Below are 18,260 nucleotides of genomic sequence, written 5' to 3' on the forward strand. Positions count from 1 at the left end.
GCCATATTTGTATAGACGAAACGACGGCAGGCCCTTTATCCCGTTGACTGGTTTCTGGAACGTGAAAACCGTGCGGGAAAGCCGGGAAAAGAGAGAAAGCGGGCCGAACGAACGAGCGCCGAGCTGATTCGATATTCCCCGTTTCGCCTTATTCCTCTCTCGACAATCGCGATTTTCGATTGGATCGCGGAGAAAGGGGGCGGCGAGGAGGCCAGGAGAATTATCGAGCGATTTCTCCCGAACAGATTTTCACGCGATAGACCCGGCCGATATTCCCGTTCCATTGGAAACAAACCGAGTACCTTCGGATAACAGACACGGGGAACGACGGAACTTCACCGACGAGGAAGAGACTTCGTTTAGACTTCGATCGTAACATGCTTCTAAACGACGATCCGATTATTAACAAGTCCATCAACGAAATAGTGTTACATTTCATAAATGATCGAGTGTATACTGTTTTATACGTGAAGAACTTGCGCGCTACCCTGCGAGTACACGTTGCAATCATCGCCGAGCGATTTCGGTGCGCGCGAGAGGAAAAGGCGTGCATGGAGGCCGATTCGCTCGCGAGACTGCGTTTCCAGAGCAATCGTCGTCGGACGCGAGGCCGCCGCCGCTTTAAATCTCGTTTCTTCCGACTTTCGTGTCGATCTAAAAGAGGTAACGCCCTCCCGGCCGCTCGGAATTCCCACGGAGCTGTCCGTCGAAGCCAAAAGCAGACCCTTTGAAGCCCCTGTAATTACCGCCCGACTTCCTGGCGAACGGGGGCAACGGGGGACTGGGGAAATGCGAGCAGAAAAGAGGAACGAGGGACAGAGACGGCGAGCACAGAGCCGGTCTTAATGACTGGTACGTTTTGTGCGTGCATCGGGACACGGAGAGCCTCGGGACCGAATCACGCGACTTCCACGGAAAGCCGAACCACCCCCCTGGGTGCCACTCGCGGCTCCCAACTTTTATAATGACACGGGACGCCTCCTCTAAATCGTGTAATGGATACGTTCCTCTCTCTCTCTCTCTCTCCCTCCGCGGACGTGTAATGCTTTATCAAGGTAAACAGGGGAAATTGAAATTACAATCGCGTGCTGGCCGTGACACGGCCGCGGTTGAATTATCGTTTCGCTGCCTGTCCAAGTGTCTCGAGCGGTTTCTGTCCACGAATCGGATCGAAGCTAAGTGTCACCGCGATCGTCTCGCTATACGTCGGTCGATTGTATCGGGTACTCTTCGACTATTAACTTTACTTACCAAATAATAAATAATAGATTCACAGAAGTGACCTAGCACGATACTTAACGTGTTAACCCTTTGAACTCCGTAGGCTCCAATATTGCACCAGTTATAATAAGTATTTTAATGAATCTTAAGGAGCTACTCTAAAATTATTCGATTTTTCACACATCCAAATTTTACGCTAACAAGGAAAATAAAAGATCGAATAATTTTCGCTAAGAATACTATAAAAATTAGCTGCATTGCTGATAGATTACAAAACAACCTGGTAAGTAAAGCTGGTTGGTCCGTTAAGGATTAACCCTTTGCACTCGAAGTGTTCTCATCAGAAACCTTATTTCATATCTCGAATACAAGCTACCTCATTAGCATCCCGATTCACATCGGACACGGACGAAAACGAAGATCGTACATCGTAACCTCCGACTGCCAGGCGAATTCCGAAATCTATCGAAGAATAGAGTCGAAGCTTGTTTTATAACGGCCCGAGGCGTTTCGCATTACCCGATCCTCGGCTCGAACATCGGCGGGATTTAAGACGCGGGAACCGGCGGGTGCCCGACCGGTCATAGCGAATCGCTTTAAAACTTTTCTCCCCCAGCCTCCCTCGGATATATTGCGTGCCGGACTCGGGGCCATGAATCACGCAAAAGGCTCCATTTCCTTTCGATCGGATACCGCCACTACATCCCCCAAGGGCGATAAGGTACGGAGAGCCCGAGGTCGGCCACGAAGGGTCAAAGGCCCTCGTCGTCCTATAGTACACATCAGCGTGTCCCTATCGCGACATCGTCGGACTGCAACACCCTGTCCAGGCCACTCTTTGTCTGTCCGTTACCCTAGCCCGACCCCGCCCACGCGCACTTTTAGGTGCCCACGTACCCGCCCGTGCCTCATTCCGCGCGAAAACACGACCACGTGCGAATCCGGCGGACGGGTCCGCCGGCACAAAGCACTTTGTGAATCGCGTTTGCGAGACGAGAGACACGGTAATAAAATTCCAACGGAGATAGAGTGGACGGCTAATCGAGGCACGATTCCGCGGGGACGAGGTGTACGGGGTTAGAGGGAGCTGCGCGCGAGAGAGGGGCAAGTCGCGCGATTCGTGTCACGGAATCGGAGTCCGGGAAAGGGCCCGCGATACGCTGCGGATTCTCCTCTTTTGTTTATTTGCGCTTTCCGGCTCTCCAACGCGGAACGAGGATGCCGCTCGATAAAGCTGTATCGCGCTTCAGCTCGCGCGAATCTGGATATTTCGCGGGGAATTCAGAGGAACCGTGGAGTGATTGAATAGAAATTCGGTCGGCTCGGTGAACGAATTCGGGGAGAAGGTTCGGTAATTCCTCATTCGCGGAACGATTGATTCGCGGGATCGACGAGCGGGTTTATTCACCGGGAGAATTTAACGTTATTACGCGGGAACGAACTAATGAAACAGTCGGACACGGGCGTTAATCAAAAACGAGCGAGGCCGGGGAACACTTATTTTCATCGGGCGAAATTTGCGTGCGCGGGCTCGGCCGACAATGCGCATTTATAAATCGACGGACACCCGTATGATCCGGCTTATACGAATATTCGCATTATTCGGGCGGCATGGATATTGCCGGCTGGTCGCGGGATATCCGTATTATTCGGATCCCGCGGATTTGCCCGCGACTCGAACATTACAAATATGGAAATATTACAAATAGAGGGCTAGATAGGCCGATACACGGCCCGAAAATACCCGGCGCGGACAATGATACAAATAATTGCTCCGCCCCGTGACATCGCGCCGTTTAGTATAATCCTCCCGCAGCCCCGGGTCGGCGCAGCCCTAACGACATTTTCGCCGCTCGGACCCGGAAATTCCGTGCGATCCGCCTCTGAAATTAACCCTTTGCACTCTGTAGGCTCCGCTGTGTACCATCATTTGTAGCGAATATTTTAATGAACAAAGTTGAACGCGCTCTCTCGAGATCACTGCGCTCGCTGCGTACGCAGATTTCGTCTTAGGAGGAGCGACAGAAAATAAACATTTTCCAATTTTCACCAGGACCACTGTATAAATAAAGTCGCCGGTGGATGAGAAAATCAGCAGCTGGTGTTCCCGAACGAATCGGTACACTTCCGCATCGAAATGTCCCATCATTTGGACGATATTGTTTCGATCTCCGGATAGACAGGCTTTGCGCTCATAACGGTCGTCCGAGAATTGTAAATAAATTACGAGCTTTAATAAATATTGTATTACGCGTCTACCGGTGAAATCCGATACGTACACACATAATTAATTGCTGCTCCCTTCAAATATAATTTATCTCTAAACGTACCCGCGAAAATTTCACGAGTAAACACCGTCGAAACCCATTTCCTATTATTCGATAAATTACCCGCTCGAAAACGATGCCGTTGTCTCCGTGATACGAATAAGACCAATTCACCCGAACGTCTCTCCGTTCCGATATCCGTCTTTTATTTACGGGTGCAAACTTTGTTTCCCTTCCCCCGACAGCGCATCAACGAAGTACCATTTCCGTATGGCGCCGGCCATATGCTCCGAAAAACGCAATTATCGCGGCAAACGTCCCAAGCAAACTCTCCTGGAAGCAACAGCTTGCACGCAGCGAGGGGGCGAAGGGGAGAGAGGGAGCTAGCCGGCCGCTTTATCCCACGGTCCATCGAGAAATTTCCGAAGCGTATTCGACGGGGATCGCGCGCCGCCTCGCGGACCGCGTAAAGTGGTCCCTAAGAGAATGGAGTTAGCGGGAAAATGCGGTTGGCGTTTCTGTTACGTCGCCGGTAGGGCCAGTAGGCAGCCAGCGGCGAGGAACGAGGCGCTCGACGCGATCAATAACACGTGTGTACGCACCGACACACACCGCGCGCGCGGCCCACGCAGTTTTACACGCCGAGCGGCTCGGCTGTGCGTGTGCGCCGGCACCCCCGGCCGATCCACGACCGCCGCCGCGACCACCGTCGCCACCAGCACCGCGAACAACCCCCGTCGACTCTGCCAACCGCCGCGCGCCTCACCTTCTCCACCTCTTCCGCCTCCTCTTTCGCCGGCAGTTACGCTCGCTCCTCTCTTAAGTTACGTTTACAACGGAGCTGGAAGTAAACACTCCGCTAATCAAACCTGGAACTACCCGTTTCCTCGCGCGATCGACGCGTTGTCTTTCGATTTGGTTAGTTAAGTTACGGGGGACGAACTGGTATCACCCTTTGAAACCGATTTACGAGTCTTAACCCTTCGCAGTCGGAAGCAGATGTATTCATAATTTTTTAATGGAACATGTATATCATACAACAAAGAGACGTATTTCATTTCAATTGCATTATAAGAGTACTATCGAGTATCGAACTTCATAAATCCACTACACAAATAGTCTAAGTCTACCGACAGCAAAGGGTTCGTTTCAAAAGACTACAACTTGAAACTGCTAATGCGCGAAGAGCATATATAGGACAATTACAAAATATCTCTCCCTCCGAAGCAAACTGCTGTCGCGTGTCCAGAAGACTCGAAAATGTGATCGTACAGTCAACTAATTGGCAGACGTACCCGCGCCGCTGCGATGCGAACGCTTCTGTCGCGAAACAAAACGTTTTCCGACGGTCCGATCCAGTATCGCGGCTCCGTTGTAAACGTACCCTTACGCGGCTGCACCGGTCGTACGTATAAATACGCGGACAGGTGTGCGCTTGTGCGTGCGCACACACGGAGAGACACGCGACAGTGCACGCAGAAATTACACGTGCAGGCTCGTGTGTGTGCACGCCACCCACGTAGCCGCCGATATATAAACGCGGAAACGTCCGGAGGGAATGGAAACGTGTAATTGTGTAAATGGTACAATGGCCGACGGTCCCTCGTTAGAGGGATCGTCCCCACCGTGGAAACAAGATTCTGATTAACGCCTAAATTTTATCGTCCGCTGCCGCGAGCTCGCGCGCCCCTGGCTCTCCTCCTTCCGTCGCTCCGCTCCTTCGCCGCCCCCCCGGCCCCCCGTTCGCCGCCGGCCGCCTCCTCAGTTTCTATTATTCTATTATTTTATCTGACTCGCGTATCCCGCTGGTATTCTCCGTGTCCGTTTCCACGGAAACTTTCTCCTCGTCGCGATGACTTTCTGCGCTCCGCTCGTTCCCGGTTACACGTACTCGGTGGCGCCGAAGTAGCGGCGCTGATCGTTGCGGTGGTATTTCGCGGATTAAATTGGGACGCGGCGGACGTCCAATAAAGAGCGAGAATTGATCCTCGGCTGGCTGGAACTGGGAAAGATTAGGTGCAACCTTTCTCCTTCAAGTGTGTGTGAGAATGGAAATGTTTGAACCGTTCCGTTGCCAATATAATTCGCGGTGTTATCTGTTGTCGATGCGATAAAGAAGGTATTGCACTCGTGATATTGCGTGTGAACCTTAGAAACGTGTAACGTGTAGATAATATTGATAATGAATGTGAACTGAGATCAAATTTTCACGTAACACTAAGTTGCAAGTGATTTACCTACAGAAAGAGATCAGCGCGTAATCTCCTTATTCTCCATGATTTAAGCATTCGATATCTAATTCGGCAGATTCCGCAGGCTGTACACTTTAAACGATCCCTGGCCGCGAGGGGTCAAGTCTTCGCGATCTAAACAAAGGTAAAATGTCGAACAGCGTTAGAAAGTTCCATGTTCCACCGTGGAATCACCCAATACACAGCCGATCGTCTTTTCCGGATGGAAAGGCGACCCGAAGCTCGCGACGTCGTTTCGCGTCCACGGATCTCCACGGCTTCCCGACGTAATTTCGATACCGTCCGTCGCGAGCCTCGACACGCGGCCTCCTTCCCCGGCGAGCGGTGATCCTGCCGGAGGATCGCAGTGTCGCGTGCAGGTTGGCCCGCCGGTTCTTCCCCCTGTCCCTGCGGGCCACGCTCACGGCAAGATCCCGCTTTGTGACGGAGCGGACGGGGTCCACGGCCAAACAGAGCGCGTGCACGCGAGAGTCGCGCGCTGTAATTTCGCGTGGGAATCCATTTAAACCGATTGAAGTGGGAGGGATCGCCGGACGGCGAGTCGAGGGGCGGTCGGCGGAGGGCGAGAGATCGGGGAAAAAAACTATTCGAATCGTGGAATCGCAAACGTTTTATCGCGCGATCGCGATGGTGGATTTAAATTTACCCGATTTCAGGCAATCCAATTTGGCTAATGAAACGCTCCGAGCGACGCTGTTTGTCGGTACACCCGGCCGCGCACACACGCGCCGATCCCCACCCTCTCTTTCTTCCTCTTTCCCTTGCCGTCCCCCTTTCCCCTTCGCCCTCCGCGCTCGGCTGACCAGCCACCCGCGACCCTTGCTCGGTAATATACAGTCTGAACGGCGGAGTAATTAAGTTGTAATTGATAAGCGTGTTATTTCGACGATACCGCTCTCCGCGCGGAAAAGGAGAATTACGTCGATTCAGGTCGAGCCGGCGCGGCGTCTCGCATGGCGGTCAGCCTGACAATGGAACGACCGCGCGCGTGGGGTTGCTCCCGCTTCACGTGCTCGTTGCCGAGCACCGATTACCCGCCGCCGCGGAAAGGAACAGGAAAGCTTGACCGTTCATTACCGTTCCTGGAGATTACATGTGGTTGCAGGCTTCCGCGCGACGACGAAACGTTGTCCATGAGACTTCGCGCTATTGGGAACGGCGGCGAGGTTGTTGGTTCTTCGATTTATTACTCCGCCGACCGTACGTTTCGCGCGGGAGTTACACGCGAGGAATATTACGACGCTGACGGATAGCCACTGGCGAAATAGAGAACGAAAGGTCGCTCGGCGGGTTTCGCAACGCCGGGGACGAGGCGCAGGCCCGGTTTTTGGCAATCGACGTCGCCGTTTGCACTTTCCCGAAACTCTTTTTCAAGAGATTGCACATTCGCGGCCCCGAAAATAACGTATCGTGCAACAATTCAGTCACTCCTATTCCTGGCGGTGGTTCGAACGTCGGTCGCGTTGTCGGCGAGTTAAAAAAGGCCGGGTTGCATCACTCGCGAATCGGAAGCGCGCAGTCAGCGTGAGTGGTTTCCGCGGTCGACGGGCCGAGCGCAATCTTAGCCGAGACTCGCCTACCGCGAATACCGATGAAATCGGAAAAATAAAGAAGGGACAAGAAACAGCGTGTTCGCGACTGTCATCGACTGTAATCGCGCGTTCCGCGGAAGAGAGGAAGCGCGGTCGTAAATCGTGTTCAGACGCGGACCGCGACGCTGGTAGAAAGCGGCCGGCGGAACAGAGAGCGCGCGCGGCCTCGAAATTCACGCCGGTCCGTCGTTTTATTTCGCCCGTGGACCGGAGAGTTAATAAACGCCTCGATCGGCGGCAGTGTAGCGGACGCGTTCTCGCGTTTCATCGGTCCGGGACGGGCGAAACACGGGAGCGACAGCCCCCCGCGGATTCATCGATCGCGCGTGGCACAGAGAACGCACAATATTGAGATTAATCGTCGGGAGCGATCGGCAGACGCATCGAAAATAGCGCGCGGCCGACGAAGGAGCGAGGAAAATGTCGATACGTCGGCGCAGAAAACAGCAAGGTGAATGACACGCCGACAATCGCTGGCGCAACTACAATAACGGTTCGATCAGCAAAACCTCCGCGTTTCCCGGTAATCTTGCCGCATGCCGAGCGTTCCTTACCGACACGCTGGATAGGAAATATATAAATACCGGCGGGGATCTGGCAACTGTAAAATCCCGTAACGATTCACCGGCGAACGACTTCCTATCTCGTTAGAAGCCTGGATATGCCGGACTGGACGTCGCCTCGCTGGCTACCAGGAATATGCCTTAAGATTTATATCTTCATCGTATCCGTGAAATTATGCCCGTAAAAATCATCCGGCGTCGGTCACGCCGGTCTACGAGCTTTCCATTCAGCTTGTTAACCCTTTACAGGCCCGCGCAGCTTTAACATCGACGTTAAATCAACGGCCGATGATTTCTTGCGCGTACGTTCGAAAGCGGACTCGCGGGGAGATTAACGGGAAATAACAACGCGGTTCGATTTTCTGCGTTCCATAAAATCAGGGAATAACAGTCAATTAACACCCCCGTAAGAAGCGGTAATCTAGTTTTCGAAATTAATCCGGGACCGCGCGTTGCCTTTTATTTAGCGCGACCATTATTCATCCGCCCGATACTTCGCCGATACCGCTCGCACATAAATTCCCCGGTTTGTTATTAAAATGCGATCGGAAAGCCCGGAATGGATTTATGGACGCCTAGGTGAACTTGGCCATCCGCGGGGAAAAAATGAAATAAAGAAATCAATATCCGCTGGGAGTCGGATCCGCCCGGAGAATCCCTTCAGCGGCACGGCGAAACGAGGCGAGGTGTCCGTGCGCTCGCCGAGCGCAGTAATCGCCGCCAAAACTAATCGCGGCTGAAAAGACATTGGCCGACGGTCGGGCTGAAAAACCAATACCGTCCGCATTCCCGTTAATCTCGTAACAACGTTCCGTCTCGCCGGAGCAGCGGCGAACGATCGCGTAAATACCCGAGAGCCACGGGATACTGGGCAAGTCCTCTCGGACGTCTTCTAATGACTTCCTTACGGGGCCCGAGGCGTCACGCGAAAATTTCACGAGGGAGTGGACGACGACCGACCGACCGACCAGGAAACGATCGCGGATTTATGCAACGACAAATCGGCGGGTCGCCGGAGTGTCCGCCGCCTCTGCAGCGCGAAACGAGACACCGCGTCGCTCGTCCGCGCGCAAAAAGCGCCGGTCCGCGGTTTTACGAGCGGCCGAGGGAAAACTCAGCTAAGGAGAATTGCTCGCGGCGAAAGAACCAGACGAAAGGCGAGCTGCGGCGATCCGCTCCCCGCCGTGCCGTTTCATTTCCTGGGAAACGAGTAATCGCCTTATGCGAAATTACGTCGGGGCCACGCGAGCCGCTAACCAAAAACCCAACCCCGGCCCGGCACATTTGTTACGGCCCGGGATATTTTCCGCGGCTGAACACACCCGGAAGCTCATCATTTTTCTTGCCTCCCGATGCGGCAACGTGTTTACGCGGGCCGCGGCTCGCGTTCCGCGTGAATACGTCCGATCCTGCAACTTCGCTGATTTACGGACGGTCAAGCGAACCTCGCCGAAACAATTTTTCGAATTTATCGCCGGGGGTTTGACGAGCGCGAATAGTTTCGTAGAATCCGCCGCGGTGAAGTTCTCGTGATGGATGATCGGCCGCGGGGGCGGTCGCCGGTCTAATGTACGAGGGTAGCTTTTTTGCATTACCCTGGCAACTGCGCGAAGAGTAAATACGAGAAGTTGGAAACGATTCGACCGTCCGCCGTGGAATACGCGAATTCACCGCGCCGACGTTCGTCTGCATTCTTTCCGTGACAAAATCCCGGCTGTCCCCTCATTAAGCAAGCAATTCGAAACTTTCGAACGGCAGCATAAACGACCGGGATAATTCGCTTATCGGCGGAAATAGATTAATAAGAGAGAGTTGCCGACGGGGGTGGGTGAGGAGCAAAGGAATACGCGCGCGGCAATTTTCGAGAATAATATTCCCCGGCCGGGGGAGGAAAGGGTAATTAAGTGAATCAGCCGTAGACCCCGGGACGCGTTAAGTTCGAGGCCGCGATATTTCAGATCTACCCGGCGGGAAAGTCGTACCACGATCGGGTAGAATCTCATTTAAACGGGGCGCAGACGGATCGCCCGTGAACACGCGAGTCTACCGTTCTACCTTTGAACAGCCCCTAGCAAAAACCAGCCACGCACACCGGCCGCCCCCGACATCCGGCTAATAGGAAATAAGGGAACACGCTGGTCGCCCGGTGAAAACTTGGCCCGCGCGCCGCGCAACCATGGTGAATAACGGGTTCCGAGCGTTCGCATCAAATTCGCGGCGCAGTCCACGCCGGTGATGTATTCAAAAGCATCGGGTGCCGATATTATGCTAATATAATACTCTTCTCACCCCGTGCGTCGGTCCCGCGGTAGCGACAAGCCTCGCCGTGGAAAAAGAGATCGCCGGAGTGGGAGACAGAAAGAAAGGTGAAAGAACGAGGGACAGAGAGAGAAAGAGAAATAGAGGGAGAGAAGAACAGCGAGAAATAGATAGACCGAGAGAGAACGAGAGAGACGGAGGAAAGGGAAAGGCACGGTGTAGAAAGCAAAGGGCGGGGACAGCGGCGGGCGCAGGGAATGCGGAAGGGAGTCGGCTAAGATAATAATATGCGTGTAGGTGAATGCACGAGGCGCGCGTGTGCGCGAGCATACACGACGGAATTCACGCACCTGCTCCCCGTTGAGTTTTCGGTCTCGCCCTTTGGGACGTAATTTGTGAGGTTTACAGCCACGAGGGGGTCGAAGGACACGCCGTAAAAGGGATTTCGAAGAGGCAGCCAGAGACGCGGTGGCGGCGGTGATGGCGGTGGTGGTGGTGGTGGTGATGGTGGTGGTGGCGTCGACCAACCGGATCCGCCGGCGTGTCCTCGCCGAGGGACTCGATCCTTCGATACTCGATCCTTTCGGCTAAATAGATTGGCCTGTGCAGGCCGCGGGAGTCGATACCACTCGACCCTCGAAATCTCCCGGCCGTTCGACCGAGGTAATATTATTTTCGTCTTGCGGTAAACTGAAAGAAAAAGGAGGCGAGGCGACCTCTTGCTGTTTCAAATAGACCAACGGGAAAGGTATACACCGTGGCGCGGTAGAACGTGATCTCTCGGAGGAGGATCGATTCGTATCGGGGATATTCTTTCTATTTTCTGGATATCGAATGTGGATATTCATTCTGTCCGTTGAATCAAGGATATACGTGATTTAGTGTCTGATATGTTTCATGGAATTACCGATCTTCGATTCCGTGGAATTAAGGGGAGGAACGTTTTTTTCTTCGTTCTTCCGAAGCAACGCGAGCGCCTCCGAGAAATTTCATTCGTTATCGACGGAATGTTTGCCGAGCGTCAAAGCTGTCCGCTTTCACGTTGTCTCGGAATCGGCGTTAGTAACGCTCTGTCAACGGTACAATCGACGGGCAATCGCGCAGCCAGTCGACCTCGGCTTTCGAGTGTCCGGCGATTCGCGAGGAGGTTCTTGATACGAGTTCACAGAACAGTACGCAACGGCGGTTAAACGGAAAAATCGTTTCTCGGGCGTCATCGCGCGGTATCTGGTTATCTAACACTTCATTGTTGACTGTGTATGAAAGAGCATTAACTGGAAATGGTATTAACTTTTTACGCGTCTAAGCTTTCCTAGTCCCCGGGTAATCCTCCTAACGCTCGGAAGCGAAGTGAAGTCTGTTTATCTGGATAAATATTGACGAGTCACTGTCCCGAGAAGACATTAAGGGAACAGAAATCGAGAGGAAGGCGGTGTTATCGGCCGAAGCGGACGTTAGGTGCGAGAATACTCCATTTCCAGAGTAAACGGTATTAAAGGGCGCGGGAGATCCGACTGATCGATGACAGAATCGACGAAGAATACAATCGCGAAGCAACGAATTTGAAATCGATAGAGAACGTTCTCTCCCAGTTTTACCGATCGTTCAATTTTTCCCATGGAACGCCGAAAAAGTGCCGAACCCACATGCCGAAACTCTTAATCCGAGCAAACTGATAAGAGAAATATCACTGGCGCTCGTTTCCGTTTGCAAACAACAGATTCGACCGGAGGCCCGATACGAATATCGGATCGTCACGATCGGCCGTGGAAAACTCGAGCCGCGGCCTCTGATTCATCGTTGAATCATCCGACCCCGATACCATCGATCGGACGAAAGTATCGGCGCGGAACGCACTCGACGACAGTTTCTTCGGCCCATTACAAAGAAATATCGCGAGCGTCGTCCGCCCGGTTTAATGCCGCCCGTAGTGCCGCGGCGCGTTTTATTGCCGGGGGTTCCCGATCGACAATTTCCCCGAAACAAACAACGCGGATGGGCTCCGATCGCCGGGACAAATTCGACAAGTTGGACAAGTTTCGGTGATCGTCGGGGCGATGAATCACACTGGGTCCCCGAAAAATAAAGGGGGACGCGAGCCGGGTGGGAGTATCGGGCGAAGAGAGAACACAGAAAGACACGAAGGAGGAAGAGGAGAAGGAGGAAGAGGAGGAAGAGGTCGCGAGCGCGACTTTATGCCAGCGACGGCGTAATAGGAGGCTGCGGTCGATAAGACCGAAAAGACGGACGGGTAGATGGTCGGATGAGCGAGCTGGCGAGCAAGTGAATTGCTACGCGAGGGGGGATGGTAGAGATCTGGTTACTCCACTCCCTGTTATCCGTTTGAGGCAGTTACCCCCGCTTTCAGCTCCGTTAAAGACACATAACCGCGCTCCCGCGAAGAGGGAGCGAAAGAGAAAGCGAGCGAGCGAGCGAGCGGGGCGGGGGCACGAGGGAAAAGGGAACAGGACGGAGGACGGAAGAAAAGTAACGAGAGCCAGAGGGAAAAAAAACACAACGATCCACCGAGACCGACGCTATCTAAACTTTGCTCCGGCGCGTAATTAATTGCGTGGCCTATGTTTAATCGAGCGCAACGATTACCCGGGACTCACACCTGCTGAATATCGCGCGCGTCTCTCTTATTCGTTTCTCTTTCCGGCCGAAGGAAACGTGTTCCCCGAGCGCAGGCTAATCCGAGCTAATCGTTCCCTCGATCTGAACACGGCTCTATCCGACGCTAACGGGCCTCCGCACCTATGAAAATATCCTTCCCGGCCGAAGATTTTCCGGAGCCGGCTCGCCGGGCTCGGATCGATAACTCGTCAGTTATTTCGGCGAGCCAGCGTAACGGGACGACCGGATCCGATCGATGAATCGAGGAACCGTTCGAGGCGGGAAGCTTCCGTGGAGAGCTTCCTCGCCGACAAATCGGTGACCGTCGAGCGCCGCGAGAAACGCCGCCTGCGAAAGCTGAAAATACGAATTCGCTTCTCTCTCGAGGATGATTCGCGTATCGACCTCTCTCGCGTGTCAACCGCTATTTCGCGTCTTGATAGACTGCCCAGATGAATCTCGCCAACGGATCCTTGGAGCGTCGTCGCGACGAATACGATAATAACAATAACTCGACGTTTCCGTCGGCGTTTCGCGTTTGCTGCCTCCATTGAAGCCGGCCGAACGACCGCGAGCCGCCGTTTCGAGAGGCGATTCCGAGGCGTGTAACGGTTGAACGTTGCTTCCCCGGCAGACGATTCGGTGATTTCAACCGTGATTCGATCCTTTCTTCGTCGGATTTATCGGGGAAAGGCTCCGGTGTCTTTCGGACATTAATTCGCACGGGGGAAACCGCGCGTAAGACGGCCGGGACGCGCGAGCGCCTCTCGAGCGGAAATTTCTAAGCCCTCAAACTGTTTATCGCGGGTAATCCGACACCGCAATCTGCAAGTTCCGACCGACCGAAAATTGCCGCTATCAATTTGCGAGGTGATTCGGGCGACATTAGGTAATGGCGCTCGACGTCGTGCCGCCAGATCCGGAGTGCGCTCGTAGAACGCGAGCGAGCTCGGTCGCGCGGACGCGGTGAACGAATGCGTCGGTCAGTTTAGACGGGCAGACCTTAACACGTTCGCCACCGGCGACGCGGACTCGCGGCGATCGATATTTCATATTTTCCGCGAGCAAGAGTGAATTACATTTACGTGTTTTCATTTAATATCGTAACGCACGGTATACCCTATGATATACGGAGGAAGCGGTGATGATTTTCCTTGATTATTATTTGTATTTCGTTAGGGCGATATGTTTTCTTTAATAAAATACTGTGACCACCGAGACTGTTATCGAAGGAAAGGCTGGCATTAGGTTATAGGTAAAAGGAAAGTAATTAAAGAACACGTTTGATTAACTGGATAATAATTCTTCGTGCCGCAGTTATTCCAGTATAAGAGCACGAAGAAATTCAAGAAACCCTACTATTACGATTTCTCTAGTCATTAAAGCAAGCGACGATCCTTTCCAATAGAAGCTATTAAAACTCGGCACGAATCGCGTAACACGTAAGACGCATAGAAATTAGAGGTTGATTCACTTTCGCTGTTGCACAGCCGGGCAGTTACGGTGGTCCCATACGGACGTTCATAAAAGGAAATCTCCTAAACGGGCCAGACAAAGCGTCGGCTTTAAAGACTTCCTCCGTAATAACGAATAATACCGCGATTAAAACCGTTCGAGGCAGTCTCATTAAGATCATTCTGGACACGCGCGGCATGGTGTCAGCCCGCTTAATAAGCGAACCACCTCTCCGGCCATTGTCTCGCGCGAGACGCTATAAACTCCGCGGCGGCTCGTACCGTGAGCGAAACTATGGCCGTGACTCGCTTCCCGTCGAGGGAATTTTCGCTCTTCGATCGAGAAAGAGAGCCCCGACGTCCGATAAACGGAAAGACGATGACGTCCGCGGTTTTCGGCTCACCTTGCAGTCCGACTTCGACGCGCGAGCTTTTTCTCGCCGGTGGATTTTCCGCGCGCCGCGTTCGCGGCCTCGCATCGCCGCGTATCACGTGCGTGCACGGAATGCTCTCAGAATGCGCGCGGCCCGAGAGTTTGGGCAGGCGTATCGCCGATGCAACGTTGCACGCGCGATGAAATTCAATACCGAAGTATGTATGCCCACGTGTGCCTGCACGATAATGATATTCGACGGGTTTATTCCCCGGCCGCGCACCGTAATTCCCTGTCTCCCTGACTGGTTCCTCCTCTACCTCAACCTCTGCGCCGCATTTTTCCACGGCTTGTCACGGCTAAATATTTTTCTTAAATCGATCGCCGTCCGCGTCAGCGATCCCGAACTTCGCGAATTCCTGCGCGATCGATCGACTAGATTCCGTCGCGCTGTCGCGGAAACGCATTGTTGCTAGTTCGAGGAAATCAATGTTTCATTCTGGATTGTATCGACTGATTCAGTTTAATGCGAACTTTAAGTATCATAAGATTATTAGATCGTTAATCGGTTTCTCTTTTGTCTTGCAACGAGCGATCGTTTCTTTGCCGTGAAAAACGGTGTTTCATGGGGTGCGATGAAACGTCGGTGATCGAGCTCCTCCCTACCGAAGGGGTCAATTAAAAATAGTTTATTATTAGCAGCGCTCGCCGGCCCGAAGTTCAATATATCCGCCGATTTTTCCAACCGTCCTGCAAATTGCATCCTATGATCGTTCCGCGACACCGTGCCGCGAATACGCGCACGTCCGTTCGTCAATTTACGGTGAAAATTTCAACGTTTTACAATTTAATATCCGCATGCCGCGTCGGGAATATTGTGGTCTGAATTTTAGCGGTTGATGGAATTCATTGAAAAATGCGGATCGGTTTTAATAAAAGCGCAAGGTGTTCCCGCGTAGAATGCGATGGGTTTCATTGGGATTATTGAAAATGCTAGATAAACGCGCCGGTGCGCGTGGACCCTGTTTGTTATACCTCCGCGGGAGTGAACTGAGAGATATTCCGGACATTCGGCCAGCGTGAAAGTAGCGATTCGAAACATTTCCAATGAATAATCGAACTGTACTCACTCGTCAAAGGAATTTCCCTCTCTCGCGCTACCTTCGTTGCCGTATAAACGTCCAGAGAGGTGCAAGATAATGTCGACATTAATTGTTCCTCACCTGAAACAAAAAAAGAACACGGTCAGCATATTTTACTAATCGGATAAATACATTTCAAGCCGATTTTTATCGTTCAGTCGTTTCTCCGTTCGAATCAAAGGACGTTGAACCCTTTCCAAACAAAGATTCTTTGAGATACACAAAACCTTCAGCGGATGAAGCTAAATTACATATTAATTGCTTAAATAATAGAAAAAGAGAAACGTTAAATTGACTTTTCGAAATTCCTCAGAAACTCCAAGAGTCATCTATTGATACCTCAGTTGATCTACAATTCAACTAGAGTACCACTGAATCAATGTCTTTAATCGTTTCTCAGAGAAACATCTGTTATCTACGTAACGATCGCAGAAAGTATAAATCAGGAACGAGTGATTTTACCCTGTCCGATAGTTTCAGTGTTGAACCAGCCTCGGCCGCATTGAATTCCGCGCGAAAGCTTTAAGGGGCAGGGAAAAATCAAATAAATTTGCAACATTGACTGCGATTCTCCGCCAGTTGGCCGCGTTCCGCGTTCTCGGGGGCCATTAGGGTTGCGTTCCTGCCAATATATTTTATTGCGCGGGGGTTGCACACGCGGTCATTACGCATTCATAAGCCAGGATTTAAGGTTAGGTCGTGGCCCCGCCGCCAAGTGCATTAATATCCATTTTAAGCAGGGGCCGGTGCACGGGGGTTGCTCGGTGGCCGCCGCCCCCAACCCTTTGCGTGCGTGCATTCGCCCGCGTCGTCAAGGTATTCGAGGGGGTCGCGACGGGGGACGGGTGGCAATGAACGAAGGCAAAAGTGACGCGGCGCTTTTCAAGCGAAATCGAGGCGCTCCCGCTCCGCTCCGGTCGAGGTTTCATATTCACGGCGGCGTCGATGGGACGCTCTATAAAGACGCTTTATAACTGTCGTATCGGTGCCTCTTTTATTATCGGACGCGCCGGGCCAATAAAGAGAAGGCGGCTCAATTTCTTCGACGCCTCCCTCGCGTTTAATTGACCATTCCGCCGCGACTTCTATGCAAATTTGATGGAGTAATTAGGTAACTTTCGGGGGTAACGGAGTGTCTCTTCTTGCTCCGATCGCCTCGAGTATTTACTGCCCGGCCGCGTTACGGTGTCCTCGGTCGGGATTCAAAGTGTTCGGAAGTGCCCGATTTTATTGCATCCGCCGCCGCGAGTAACGGCTCACAAACGTTTGTTAATTGCCGCAGTTAAACGCCGGCGGAGCTCGCGCCCGCCGGGAAAGAGGTGGACTCGATTAAAAAGTTTCCGAACCGCCGGACTATCGCCGACATTTCAATTATTCCGTAATAGTGGTCTGGCGGCAATCTTGAATGGCCTTTTCCGACTTGTTAACCAGGGATGACGAGCACGCCGGCCATTTATATTCGCCTTTATCTTCGGCCGATATCTTCGGACGCGTCGATTCAATTATGAACGACTCCGATCGCGAGAGGAATCGCCGCGAGTCGTATTAATATTCCCGTTTATCTCCGTAAGACGTTCGATCCTTATAATCGATCAGCATCAGGAAAGTCAAGAAGAATCGTGTTCGCGTCGAAATCTTTCATCTCGCCGAAACTCTCTCGATCCGATCGAACAAAGCTCCCCAAATACAATACACGGCGCGCTGCAATAGAATCTTAAACCCGGTCCCACTAATTACGGTTCACGCCAATCAACAATCTCGCCAAGTTTCCCTCCGGTGGATCGCGAGAGCGGTTAAGCCAGAGCGTATTCGCGTCGCACGGGCGGATTTTCGAGGAGCGCCGAGCGGGTCGAAGCGTACGGCGGTCGGTGTGGAAACTGGTTCAAAATTTGCACAAATTTCCCCGGGACGCGGCAAACTTGATCCCGTTCCCGGTGTCTCCGACGCTACAATACCCAACCCGTTACCGATCGCACAAAGGGATCCGACGTTGAACCGGGGGGGAGGGGCGAAGGGCGGCGACGAAAGGGTCGAGGGACGGAGACGTAGCCACGGAGACAATCGGAGCCGGAGAAACGTAAGAAGATTCCCGAGTCGAAAGAGCAGACTCCTGTAGCTCGCGCGAAAGGTGAGGCTGAAAGCTCCGTTCCTCTTCCTCTCCGACCCTCTATCCCTCGATCCCCATTTCCCCCCGCCCCTCGCACTCTTTCCTCTTTCTCTTCCCGCTTTCCACGATCTATGGCCGGCTTAACTCCGGCACGCTCGTATTTTACGGAATACACACAGAGAGAGAGCGAGAGGGCCGCGCGCACACACGTACACAAACACGAGGGACCGTGGACCAACCCCCCGCTGGAAATGTCTCCGAACGCCTCGACCTCCTCCAGCCCCGCACCGCGCCGCCGCCGTAGTGCTCTTGAACACGCCGCCCCCTACTCCCCCGAAAAGCCTCGCCTCGCCCCGTATAAGCTAAAAACGACCTGATCGCTTAAGGTTTCGTTTAATCTTCCCTTATCCCACG

The 18,260-nt window shown here is 52.9% G+C and overlaps 1 protein-coding gene across 3 annotated transcripts in view; it reads right to left on the reverse strand.

Moving 5' to 3' along the window:
* LOC116424976 (Krueppel-like factor 6) overlaps positions 1-18,260 on the reverse strand; it is a 373,050-nt gene that overhangs the window by 256,364 nt on the left and 98,426 nt on the right. Inside the window, exon 1 of one of the 3 annotated variants that reach the window (XM_076369588.1) lies at positions 6,818-6,967. The exons of the other annotated variants lie outside the window; for them this stretch is intronic. The gene's annotated coding sequence lies outside the window, so the exon portion shown is untranslated. Of the gene's footprint in view, positions 1-6,817; positions 6,968-18,260 lie in introns of those variants that run through there. 3 annotated transcript variants of the gene reach the window in all.

Source organism: Nomia melanderi, chromosome 7 (assembly GCF_051020985.1).
Source record: "Nomia melanderi isolate GNS246 chromosome 7, iyNomMela1, whole genome shotgun sequence".
Taxonomy (NCBI): Eukaryota; Metazoa; Arthropoda; class Insecta; order Hymenoptera; family Halictidae; genus Nomia; species Nomia melanderi.